The following is a 12,378-nucleotide window of genomic DNA, read 5'->3' on the forward strand; positions in this document are numbered from 1 at the left end:
ACACTAACTAAAGAACTTAACAAATACAAACCCTTAGTTGAAAGATTTACCTATAGTTCTGAAAAATTAAACATGATACTAAATAGTCAACGTGCAGTGTTTAATAAAGCCGGTTTAGGATATAAACCAAGGAATAAGCAAAAATTTCTTAGTAACTTCTTTGTTAAAGCTGGGGAAACAAAAACTAAGAAAATAACCTGCTTTTGTTGTGGTACAGTAGGCCATAAAGTAAATGTATGTAATTTTAGGAAAAGTAAAACTAAAAGAAAAATTAAAAGGGTATGGGTTCCAAAAGGAACCAACTTGACTAACCATGAAGGACCCAAGAAAACTTGGGTACCTAAGATGACATGATTTGCTTGTGTAGGAGTGTCTTGCAGCCAAGGTCAACAAAAATTGCTGGTATTTGGATAGTGGCTGCTCAAGGCACATGACGGGTGATAAAGACCAATTTTTCACCCTTGAAGCTAAAAAGGGAGGTGTTGTGACGTTTGGAGACAACAACCAAGGTCACATCATTGGTATTGGTAAAGTTCAAATCACCCCTTCTACTTTTATAGATAATGTTAGATATGTTGATGGTCTTAAGCATAACTTGTTAAGCATTAGTCAATTATGTGACAAAGGATATGATGTTATGTTTAAACCATCACTGTGCATTATAACAAATACTAATGATAATAGTTTAGTTTTTAAAGGGATTAGACGTGGAAATGTATATGTGGTAGACCTAGAAGACCTTGCAAAACATAACCAATGTTTAGTTGTTAATGAAACTAAAGATAATAATGCTGGTTGGTTATGGCACCGTAAGTTAGGTCATGCAAGCATGGACACAATAACTAAATTAGTTAAAAGAGATTCCGTGATAGGTTTGCCAAAGTTAAAATTTGAAAAGAACAAAATCTGTGAAGCATGTCAATTTGGCAAACAATCTAGGAATTCTTTTAAACCCATAAAATGTGTCTCTACCTCTAGGCCTCTAGAATTATTACACATGGACCTATTTGGTCCAACTAGAACAACAAGCCTAGGTGGAAATAAATATGGTCTAGTCATAGTAAATGATTACTCTAGGTACACATGGGTCATGTTTCTAGCGCATAAGGATCAAGTATTTTCTATGTTTAAGAAGTTCCATAAGAAAGTAACAAATGCTAGAGAGTCCTCAGTTATAGCTATTAGAAGTGACCATGGTACCGAATTCGAAAATCAATTATTTGATGAATTTTGTAGTAAAAAGGGGATAACCCATAATTTCTCAGCACCTAGGACACCACAACAAAATGGAGTTGTGGAAAGGAAAAATAGAACCCTAGAGAAAATGGCTAGAACGATGTTATGTGAAAGTAACCTCCCTAAGTACTTTTGGGGAGAAGCCATTAATACTTCTTGCCATGTATTAAATAGAGTTCTATTAAGACCCATCATAAAGAAAACACCATATGAACTGTGGAAAAACAGAAAACCAAAGGTCAACTATTTTCATGTTTTCGGATGTAGGTGTTTTGTACATAATAATGGGAAAGATAATCTAGGAAAATTTGATCCAAAATCTGATGAAGGAATATTCCTAGGTTATTCTACAACTAGTAAAGCCTATAGAATCTTTAATAAAAGAACCCTAGTTATAGAAGAATCTATACATGTTGTTTTTGATGACTCTAGTGACATCTCATCTAGTAAGAAGGTTAATTTTGATGATGATATTGAAATACTTGAAGAAAAGATAGATGAGATGGGATTACAAGATGATAATCAAAAGTTGATTGAAGGAGAATCATCAAACCAAGAGCCTATAGTGGATCATGGGCTAACTAAAGCTTGGAGGTATGCTCATGGGCATCCTAAGGAACTAATTCTAGATGATCCATCCCAACCCGTTAGGACTAGAGCATCCCTTAGAAATTTGAATAACCATCTAGCTTTTGTTTCACACTTTGAGCCCAAACATATAGAAGAAGCCGAAAATGATGTAAATTGGATAAATGCAATGCAAGAAGAACTAAACCAATTTACTAGAAATAAAGTGTGGGATCTAGTAGAGAGACCTTCTGAATATCCAATTATAGGTACAAAATGGATATATAAAAATAAGCTAGATGAAAATGGAATTGTTATAAGGAATAAGGCTAGACTAGTAGCAAAGGGTTATAATCAAGAAGAAGGTATAGACTTTGATGAAACCTTTGCTCCCGTAGCTAGACTTGAGGCTATTAGACTATTATTAGCATATGCATGCTCTAAGGACTTCAAGCTATATCAAATGGATGTAAAAAGTGCTTTTCTAAATGGGTTTATTAATGAGGAGGTATATGTGGAACAACCTCCTGGTTTTGATAATCATCAATACCCCAATCATGTGTATAAACTGAGCAAAGCACTTTATGGTCTAAAACAAGCACCTAGAGCATGGTATGAGAGACTTAGTAAATTTCTATTAGAACATGGATTCTCTAGGGGAAATGTAGATACAACACTATTTCTGAAAAAGAAAAATAAGGATATGTTATTAGTACAGATTTATGTTGATGATATCATTTTCGGTGCTACTAACAATCGCCTCTGCGAGGAATTTGCTGATTTGATGCAGAGTGAGTTTGAGATGAGCATGATGGGAGAGCTGAACTACTTCCTCGGGCTTCAAATCAAACAATCTGAAGGAGGCATCTTCATCAATCAAGCCAAATATATCAAGGAGATGCTCAAGAAGTTCGATATGGAGGGAAACAAGTCAATCAGCACCCCCATGAGCTCATCGTGTAAGTTAGACCAAGATGAATCAGGTAAATCTGTAGATCAAAAACTTTATAGAGGTATGATAGGTTCTTTACTGTATCTTACTGCAAGTAGGCCTGATATTATGTTTAGTGTATGCATGTGTGCTAGATATCAGGCTAATCCTAAAGAATCACACCTAGCTGCAGTTAAGAGAATCTTTAAATACTTAATAGGAACTAAGAACATAGGGCTGTGGTACTCTAAAGAATCTAGCCTAAACTTAATAGGGTACACAGATTCAGACTTCGCTGGATGTAAGCTTGATAGAAAAAGTACCAGCGGGTCTTGTCAATTTCTAGGAGAAAACCTAATCTCATGGTTTAGCAAGAAACAAAACTCGGTTGCATTATCCACTGCAGAAGCTGAATATGTTGCAGCCGGGAGTTGTTGTGCTCAAATCTTGTGGATTAAACAACAATTAGAAGATTATGGCATTAAACAAGATAAAATCCCCATTAATTGTGATAATACAAGTGCCATAAACCTAACTAAAAATCCAATTCAACACTCAAGAACTAAACACATTGAGATAAGACATCACTTCATAAGAGATCATGTATTGAATGGTGATGTGACTCTCCAATTTGTTTGTACTGATGATCAATTAGCAGATATTTTCACAAAACCCCTAAGTGAAGAGAGGTTCAGTGTACTTAGAAGGGGATTAGGAGTGATTGACCCATCCTAGTGGGAGTTTCCACTAGATTAATTGATTTTGATGGTTAAAATGAGGTTAAAATAGAGTTTCTATTCAATGATCATCAAATCAGATCCCAACTAGGTGATTTTCCCTCATTTGGCACGGTTATAGCATGATTTTTAAGTGCGTGCCAAGGTTAGAGACGACTCGAGTAAGTTTCAGAGCCGGCTCCTAAGGGGGAGTCGACTCGCGCATTTGGGGGAGTCGACTCGCAAAGTTGGCAGCTGAGGGGGAGTCGACTCGCACATTGTCGGGAGTCGACTCGAAGCCTACAGGCGCATAAGGAGAGTCGACTCGCGCATTTTCTGGAGTCGACTCGAGGTCGAGTCGACTCGCGACTCAGGGGAGTCGACTCGCAGTCGGGATCCGACTTTTTAACCCTAGGTTTGTCGTTTCGCAAACACTTTTTTCTCAAGCCGCCACTGTTCACAAAGCCCTAGAGCCGACTCCTAGGTCATCCTCGATCGTCTCCAAGCCCTTTTCCCGTCGATTCTTCGCCGGACATTGAGTTTCCGTCCGTTCCTAGGTCTTTTCAGGTCAGTCCCGAGCTTCCTCTATCGATCCTTCTTCGTTCTCTAGGTTTTCATCTCGTTTAGGTCAAGATGCCTCGCAAGGGAGTTGTTAGAAAGAGGTCCCGTCCCGTGGCCGGTCCCGAGCGGCGCTCCAAGGCGCGGCACGATCCCGCGAGGCAACCTCCTCCGGATCGTTCCCCGCCTAGGGTGGTTCATGTTAGGCCGTTGGCCGGGAAGGCCGTCACCTCCGGGAGGTATGTCACTTTCGACTATCTCTCCCGGGAAGGATTCACCATAGGCGATAGGCTTAGAGCCCAGGGTCTAGAGTACTTCCTCACCTTGGACCTTCCCACCTATCCTGGCCTAGTTCAAGAGTTCTACAGTACCGTCCATCGGAGAGATGGAGGTATTGAGGGCACGGTATTAGGTGTCCCATTGCGTGTCACAGAGGACCTCATTGCCCATATCCTCCACCTTCCATTAGTAGGGGTGGCTCCTGCACATCCTGAGGATAGATTTGAGGCCCTTACGATCGTCTTAGGGCATCCACCTCAGTCTCCCCTAGATGAGGTATCTGCTAGCTCACTTCCTATTGAAGTGAGAATCCTTTTGAGCATTTTGTCCAGGTCCATCTTCCCTAAGACAGGGAGATTTGATTTTGTGAATGAGAGGGACCTAGCTATTATGTCTTACATTCTTCAGGACACCCCGGTCAACTTCCCCAAGCTCATTTATAGGTATATGTGTGAGCCCCTGGATAGACCTAGGCTCTCCCTCCCATACGGAATGATATTCACTCTTCTCTTTAGGCAGTACGAAATTTCCATTCCTGAGAAGGAACCCTCTCGTGCCTTGCGATGGACTGATCGCTTGGGTACGGGGACCATGCACAGGATGGGATTTCGGAAGAGAGAAGGGATCTGGGTTAGGAAGTCCACTCTCACCGCTCAGACCACCAGACCATCACCCAGTCCAGAGCCAGATTCTGACTACCCAGAGTCCCCAGACCATCCAGACCTTCCATCCACTCCTCCTGCTCCTACCACCTCTGCCGGACCTTCCTCCTCAGCTCCACCATCTATGGAGGTCCGTATTGATCCAGAGCAGCTCCGGGAGCTGCGGCAGGAGATCGTCCGAGATTTGAGGGACGAGCTGCTCCGGGAGCTCCGAGGTTCCGTGCCAGCTCCCACTCCTGCACCCACTCCATCCTCAGCATTGGTCCCATCCTTGACAGCCGTGACAGACATGACGGCTGAGGTGCGGCAGGAGATCTACAACATTAGGACCCTGGTGCAGGCCCAGTTCCACAGCATGAGCGAGGTCACGAGCACCACGAGGAGGATGCGGGATGACATCCGCCGTGACATGCACACCACCACCGAGGGGGCCGAGCGCTTGTCGAATGTGCTCATCGACAAGCTGGACGCACTTCAGACCTCGGTGACTGGGCTTCAGACGTCGGTGACTGAGCTCTCCACTACACATAGCAGAGCCACCACGTCTATTATCACGCAGCTGGGCCATGTTACAGAGGCAGTCGCCCTCCTCCTGGAGCAGAGCCGATTGAGAGGAGGAGTCACATCCTCGAGAGGAGGATCTACATCCTCCAGAGGAGGAGATGTATCCTCGAGAGGGGGAGCTACATCCTCCAGAGGAGGAGATGTATCCTCGAGAGGGGGAGCCACATCCTCGAGGAGGTCATAGATGATTTTGAGTTGTGTTTTGTCTTCTTTTGTATTGTTCTTGCTTTACCTATTGTATGCTCAAATGTATTCACCTTCATATCAATACAATGAGTAGACATCTTATCTTCATTTCTGTGCCATTTGATGATTGACTGTGCCATTTGTGCCATTGATTGTATGTGATTACCTCCTTTTTGGTATGATGACAAAAAGGGGGAGAAATGTGTAAGTATAAAATATGTAAAAGGGGAGAAATATTAAAAAATATGTAAAAAATATTAAAAAATATATAAAAGAAATCAAGGGAAATAAATAAAACGATAAACTCTTAAAAACACACATAAATTTGTTCTAAGTGGATTCGGTACCTCGAGGCTCATTATCTCTCTTTTTGGGCTCCTAATGGAGTAATCTCCAGAATCTATTCAAGGGATATTCGGAGATTAGCTGAATCCTACTCAAGAACAAATTGACAGATTTTCCCTCTAAAGATAAAATTCAGTTCAAAAAAAAACTTCAAAGCATGAAGAGGAAATTCAGAAAATCAAAATATAGTTGAATGCATATGTTGAGGGGGAGAATCTGAATTTTAATCAAGCTAAAACATTAATATCATATAAGCCAAACAATTGATTGCAGAATATGAAGGCTTATATAATTCCAAATGAAAGGGGGAACTTTAACTCCGAAATTTAATGTTTCACTCCTTTCAAACTTGGATAAATTAAATTATCAGACATTTGAATTCATTTATGGAGTTTATTTCATTATTTACTGAGCAACTCATTTTACATATACTCAAAGTTTTGTCATCATCAAAAAGGGGGAGATTGTGGAGTGATTGATTAAAACCCCGTTTGATTTTGATGAGCTCAAAGCATTGGAGTATATCTTGTGATTACTAATGAATTCAATTGAGTGTTTCAGTGAAAATCCTGTCCAAGTGTCTCTAGACTTGGTTCATAGCATTTTGGATAAGTTAAGAAGTCTGCATGAACCAATGTCTGAGACACGAGTCGACTCCCGAGTCTCACGAGTCGACTCCAAGCGTATCAAGGTCACTGGCACGAGCTCGAGTCGACTCCTGATCAGTACGAGTCGACTCCGACTGAAAACAGACAGAAGGACAGAAGAGCAGTTTTTCAGGTCTGAGATTCGAGTCGACTCCAGTGGAACGCGAGTCGACTCCCAGCGGTACACACAGAAAAAGTCAGAGAGCGTTTTATGGACTCTGAGATTCGAGTCGACTCCAGTGGAACGCGAGTCGACTCCCAGCGGTACACAAAGAAAAAGTCAGAGAGCGTTTTATGGACTCTGAGATTCGAGTCGACTCCCGCAGTACGCGAGTCGACTCCGAGACTGTGCGACCATCGACAGACAGAAGACCATGTTACTGCCTCTGAGATTCGAGTCGACTCACAGACAGCTCGAGTCGACTCCAAGACAAGCTTCACGTCAAAAGACAGAAGACCAACTTTCGGAAACTGAGAGCCGAGTCGACTCCAAGGAAGTTCGAGTCGACTCCAAGACTGGATGAGCCAAAAGACAGAGAATCGGGAGTTCGGGCTCTGAGATTCGAGTCGACTCCCAGGACAGTCGAGTCGACTCGAGTGGACAAAATTCAAATTTGGATCCACGGACTACAGAGGATGAGCCGACTCCAAAATTGCCAGGTCAGCGCCAGAAGTTGGCGAGTCGACTCCGGGTCAAGACGAGTCGACTCCCAGTCAAGACGGCAACTTTAATTCAAACTGGGAACAGTTGCCGAGTCGACTCCGGAAAAGCTCGAGTCGACTCCTGCTACAGCCGAGTCGACTCCTGATCGCGCGAGTCGACTCCAACCCACCAACGGTCACATTGTCAGGCTGCGCAGAGTGTGCAGAACGGCCAGAAAAAGCAGAGTAACGGCTAGTTTCCGTGGGGGTTGGCTTAAATAGCCACAGAAGACTGTAGCAAGGCAGAGAACACACATTCCACTCCTAGCATTCAAGTCTTCAAGCTCTCTAAGTGCTCTTCAACGAGAAAAAGGGAAGATCTGCATTTACTGCTCCACCAACATCTTCCCAGCATTCAAAGCTTCCTCCTCCTGCTTTCAAGTCGATCACTCTTTCAAGAGGAGACCGGAGTTCCAGAAGCCACACCTCTTCACCATCTTAAAAGCGTTTGAGGGCTTCTAACTCCTTTACGATTATATTGTTTTAAATCTGCTTTTTGAGAAGCTATTTTCTGTTTTCTTCTATCTCGTGTATTTACTTGATTCAATCGGGGAATTGAATCAAGGGGATTAAGGTTGGTTGGTGAGCCGGTTTAAAACCAACGAGTGTAAGGGTTTGATTGTGATCCCGGGAAAACAATCGGAGTGGTTCTAGTCGGTGAGCCTGGGAAAACCGACCGAGTTCGTTGTGAGCTCGTAAAACAACAAGTTCGGTTGTGAGCTTGCAAAACAACCGGCTGTAATCCAAGGGGGTTATAGTGAAATTCCCAAGTGAGACTTGGGGAGTGGATGTAGGAGCAAGGGTTAGCTCCGAACCACTATAAAACTTTGTGTTTGTAGTGCATTGTCTCTCATCTTCTTCCCCACACATTACTCACAGCACTTAGCTTTAATTAAATAACTGGCTATAGTATTTAGTTAATCATCCACAAAGTTTTAATTAGCTAAGTTAATTTAAAAACCCAATTCACCCCCCCCCTCTTGGGTTGTCTATCTGGGCAACACAGTTTGATTTGGCTCATCGAATCAGCCTAATTGCAATCCAATTGCAATCAATTCCATCCAATTCTTCTTTTCTTAACTCACTAACACTTAGTGGGTTAATTCAATCACCAATCATATTGATAATTGACACCAATTATGATTCTAAATCACAATTACGACAATCTGACTAATCAAATCCTCTATGTGTGTGACCCCGTAGGTTCTATTCTGTCTGGTAGTGAGATATTGAGATCCCCATCTCAATATCACTGAAACTTCTTTTAGTGGACTGAAACAATTTCAGTTCTACTCATCAGGATCCACTGATCATCAAGTGAATACCTTCGAGTCTCACAATCCATCAGTGACACCTAGTAGTATGTAGTGGCAACCTAGCAGAACGGAATGTATGAACTTCTAGGTGCAGTTAGCGTATGATACAGTCCCTCTATCATAGATCCTAACAGGATGAAAGTTATGGATAACTCGTCAAACTCCATTGTATATCATATACAAGATTTATTTAACTCTAATTCAAGATTTGAAAAACTCCTTTTCCAAAATATCCGACCAAAAATTTAATCAAACACAGTCTCATAAATCATATAGGATTACTCCTAATCTATCAAGGTTGATAGATCCCATCTAGATGCACTCCTCTTTCTACAGTGAACCTACTGCAGCCAATCTATATGACAAGGATTCGAATGGCTATAGCCCATGTGTATGTACTCGTCAAACTACAGCAACCTCACAGTAAATAGCTAAGGCACCGCAGGTTAAAGGACCAGTCATACAACTGCAGTATAAGTATGTCACTAACGAGTGGATAGACATCCATGTGACTACTTGCTTTGGTCATGCTCAGTATCGTTGTTTTCCAACAAACACTTGCACAATCACTCCAGTATTCCCACAATGTGGACTCGAGACTCATTCATCTGACTAAGTAATCTGTGTACTAATCTCGACGGATCGATCACCATCCTCGTGATGATCCATCGATCAGGAGCATTTAGAAATCAATCACTAATGATACATGCCTCAAATTCTCAACTCTTGATTATTTGTGTCATCATCTTATTAATTTCTTGGACGATTCATGGACACATACAAACATGAATAAAAATAATGCCCAATCTTATTAATAAATAATAAAAGTCAAGCACAAATTTATATCCCAGAATACAAATATGCGTCAGCTACATTGACTTCTAGGGCATACTTCTAGCATTTTATTGCTAGCCTACAAAGAAGAAGAAAGAAGTAAGAAAGATTTGTGATATCTTGATAATGCCGCAAGCAATCACATGTGTGGAGATAAAAGCAAGTTTGTGGATATTGACGAATCTGTTAGAAGTATGCCCTAGAAGCTAACGTGGCTGACGCATATTTGTAATCTAGGGCATAAATTTGTAATTTGACACTTATTAATAAATAAGATTGGGCAATTTATTTTTCATTCATATTTGTATATGTCCATGAATCGTGCAAAAAATTAATAGATGATGACAGATAATTTCAAGGAGTTGAGAATTTGAGGCATGTGTCATTAGGGATTAATTTCTAAATGCTCCTGATCGATGGATCCATCACGAGGGACAGTGATCAATCCGCCGAGATTAGTGCACAGATCACTTAGTCAGATGGATGAGTCTCGAGTCCACGGTGTAGAGACACTGGAGTGATTATGCATGAACTTGTTAGAGAACAAGGTACTGAGCGTGACCAAAGATAGTAGTCACATGGATGTCTATTCACTCGTCAGTGACTACTTATGCTGCAGTTGTATGACTAGTCCTTTGACCTGCGATGCCTCAGCTATTCACTGTGAGGTTGCTATAGTTTGACGAGCATGTGAACTTGAGCCCTAATCATTCGGGTCCTTATAGTGCGAATTGGCTGCAGTAGGTTCATTTTGGAATAGGGTTGCATCTAGATGGGATTTATCGATCTTGATAGATTAGGAGTGTTCCTATGTGATTTATGAGACTGAGTTCGATAAATTCCTGGCCAGGTATTTTGGAAAAAGAGTTTTCCATATCTCGAACTGAAAGTCGTATAAATTTGATATATGACAGACGATGGGGTTTGACGAGATATCCATAACCTCCGTCATGTCAGGATCCATGATAGAGGGACTATATCATACGCTAACTGCACCAAGAAGTTCAGATATTCCATTCTGCTGGGTTGCCACCACATACTGCTAGGTGTCACTAGTGGATTGTGAGACTCGAAGGCATTCACTTGGTGATCAGTGAACCCTAAGAGTAGAACTGAAATCGTTTCAGTCCACTGAAAGGAGTTTCAGTGCTATTGAGATGGAGATCTCAATATTTCTCACTACCAGTCAGAATAGAACCTACGGGGTCACACACATAAAGAATTTAATTAGTCAGACTATCATAATTGTGATTTGGAATCATAATAGAAATCAATCATCAATATGATTGGTGATTGAATTAATCCACTAAGTGTTAGTGAGTTAATGGAAGAAGAATTAAGTGGAATTGATTGCAATTGGATTGTAATTGGATTACAATTGGATTGCAATTGGGCTGATATAATGAGCCAAATCAAATTGGGTTCGACCTAAATTGATTTGGGTTCATGATTGGGTCAATTTGATTAAACCAAGGTTTGTGTGGATTTTAAAGACCACATGTCGTTGTAGGATGAATATGACTTAAGTCATGTTCACACTATGCGGACTTTAAAGTCCACATGGCGTCGTAGGATGCATGTTCCCAAATCAATTAATTCTCCTAATAAGATTAGGAATCCTAATATGATTAGGAAATTAATCAATTGATTAAATAGACACATGTCATGCATCTATGAGCCCAAGAATTGGACACTTGGCATTAATCCAAGGGTGGGTTATAGTCCCATACTCCTAATAAGATTAGGAGGAGCCCTAAACCCAATCTATAAAAGGGTAGCAAGGAAGAAGTTATGAATTAATTCTCTCATCTTCCTCTCCACGCCTCCTCTTCTTTCTTCCTCCTTCTCCACAGCAGCAAGGGGTCTTCGTCCTCCTCTTCTTCCACGGTAGCAAGGCAAGGAGATCCATGTGCAAGGTTCCTCCTTCCTCTTCCTCCATCGCAAGCAAGGTTGAAGAAGAAAGGGCTCTTCTTTAAGGAGGTATGTTGCAGATTTTTATCTTCTAATCTATATGATAGTCATAAAAGGTCTTTGCAAGGAGCTAGTACTCCGATAAGACCCTATCTCAGATGATTAGATCCTCATGTGGATACCTGTAGAGGCCGGACAATTATGTGGCTCAAACAGGAACCTAGATAGATCATCAGGCAGCGATGTTCTTCACCTGCAGAATTTTTGAAGATGAGATCTTCAAATTAATTTCTTCTGATTTTAGTTTCAGTTTTATGAATCTTAATCAACCTTCCTCAGATCCTTATCTCCCCTCCCTAATGAATTCAAAGATCTTTTGGATTTGGATCCAGAAAATATTTTGAATTCTACGATCCGAGGCGCGTTCATGCGATGAACGACGTCCCGTTCGAATTTCGCTACGAACGTCGCATCGAACGAGGCGTAACTCAGCAGTGGTATCAGAGCCATGATTCTAGGGAGCATGATTAGGACCTAAGGATTGATTATCATATTTTTAATCTGATTTTTAAAAGAATTATGCTTGCTGGATTTTCTGCGTGCTAAAATTTTCAGCATGCAGATTTTTATTTGCTATGATCTTGTAAATTATTTTAGAATTGCAATTAGATTACAATATTTTAAATCAAGTAATGCATGATCTGAAATTCAGAGAATAGCATAATAGGTTTAAAATTTTAGATCTGAAAATATACATGAGATGCATATGGTAATCATAATGTTCATACTTGTTTAAGGTTATGTTTAAAATAATGTATGCATGAGATGTATGTATTAGTTAAACAAAAATTTATTTGCATGAGATGTAAATAAAATCCTTAAACAATAGGACATTTACATAAGATGTAAACTGAAACAATTATG

This window comes from Phoenix dactylifera, chromosome 14 (assembly GCF_051530095.1).
Source record: "Phoenix dactylifera cultivar Ajwa chromosome 14, Ajwa_hap1_PhDact_Kaust_v1.1, whole genome shotgun sequence".
Lineage (NCBI taxonomy): Eukaryota > Viridiplantae > Streptophyta > Magnoliopsida > Arecales > Arecaceae > Phoenix > Phoenix dactylifera.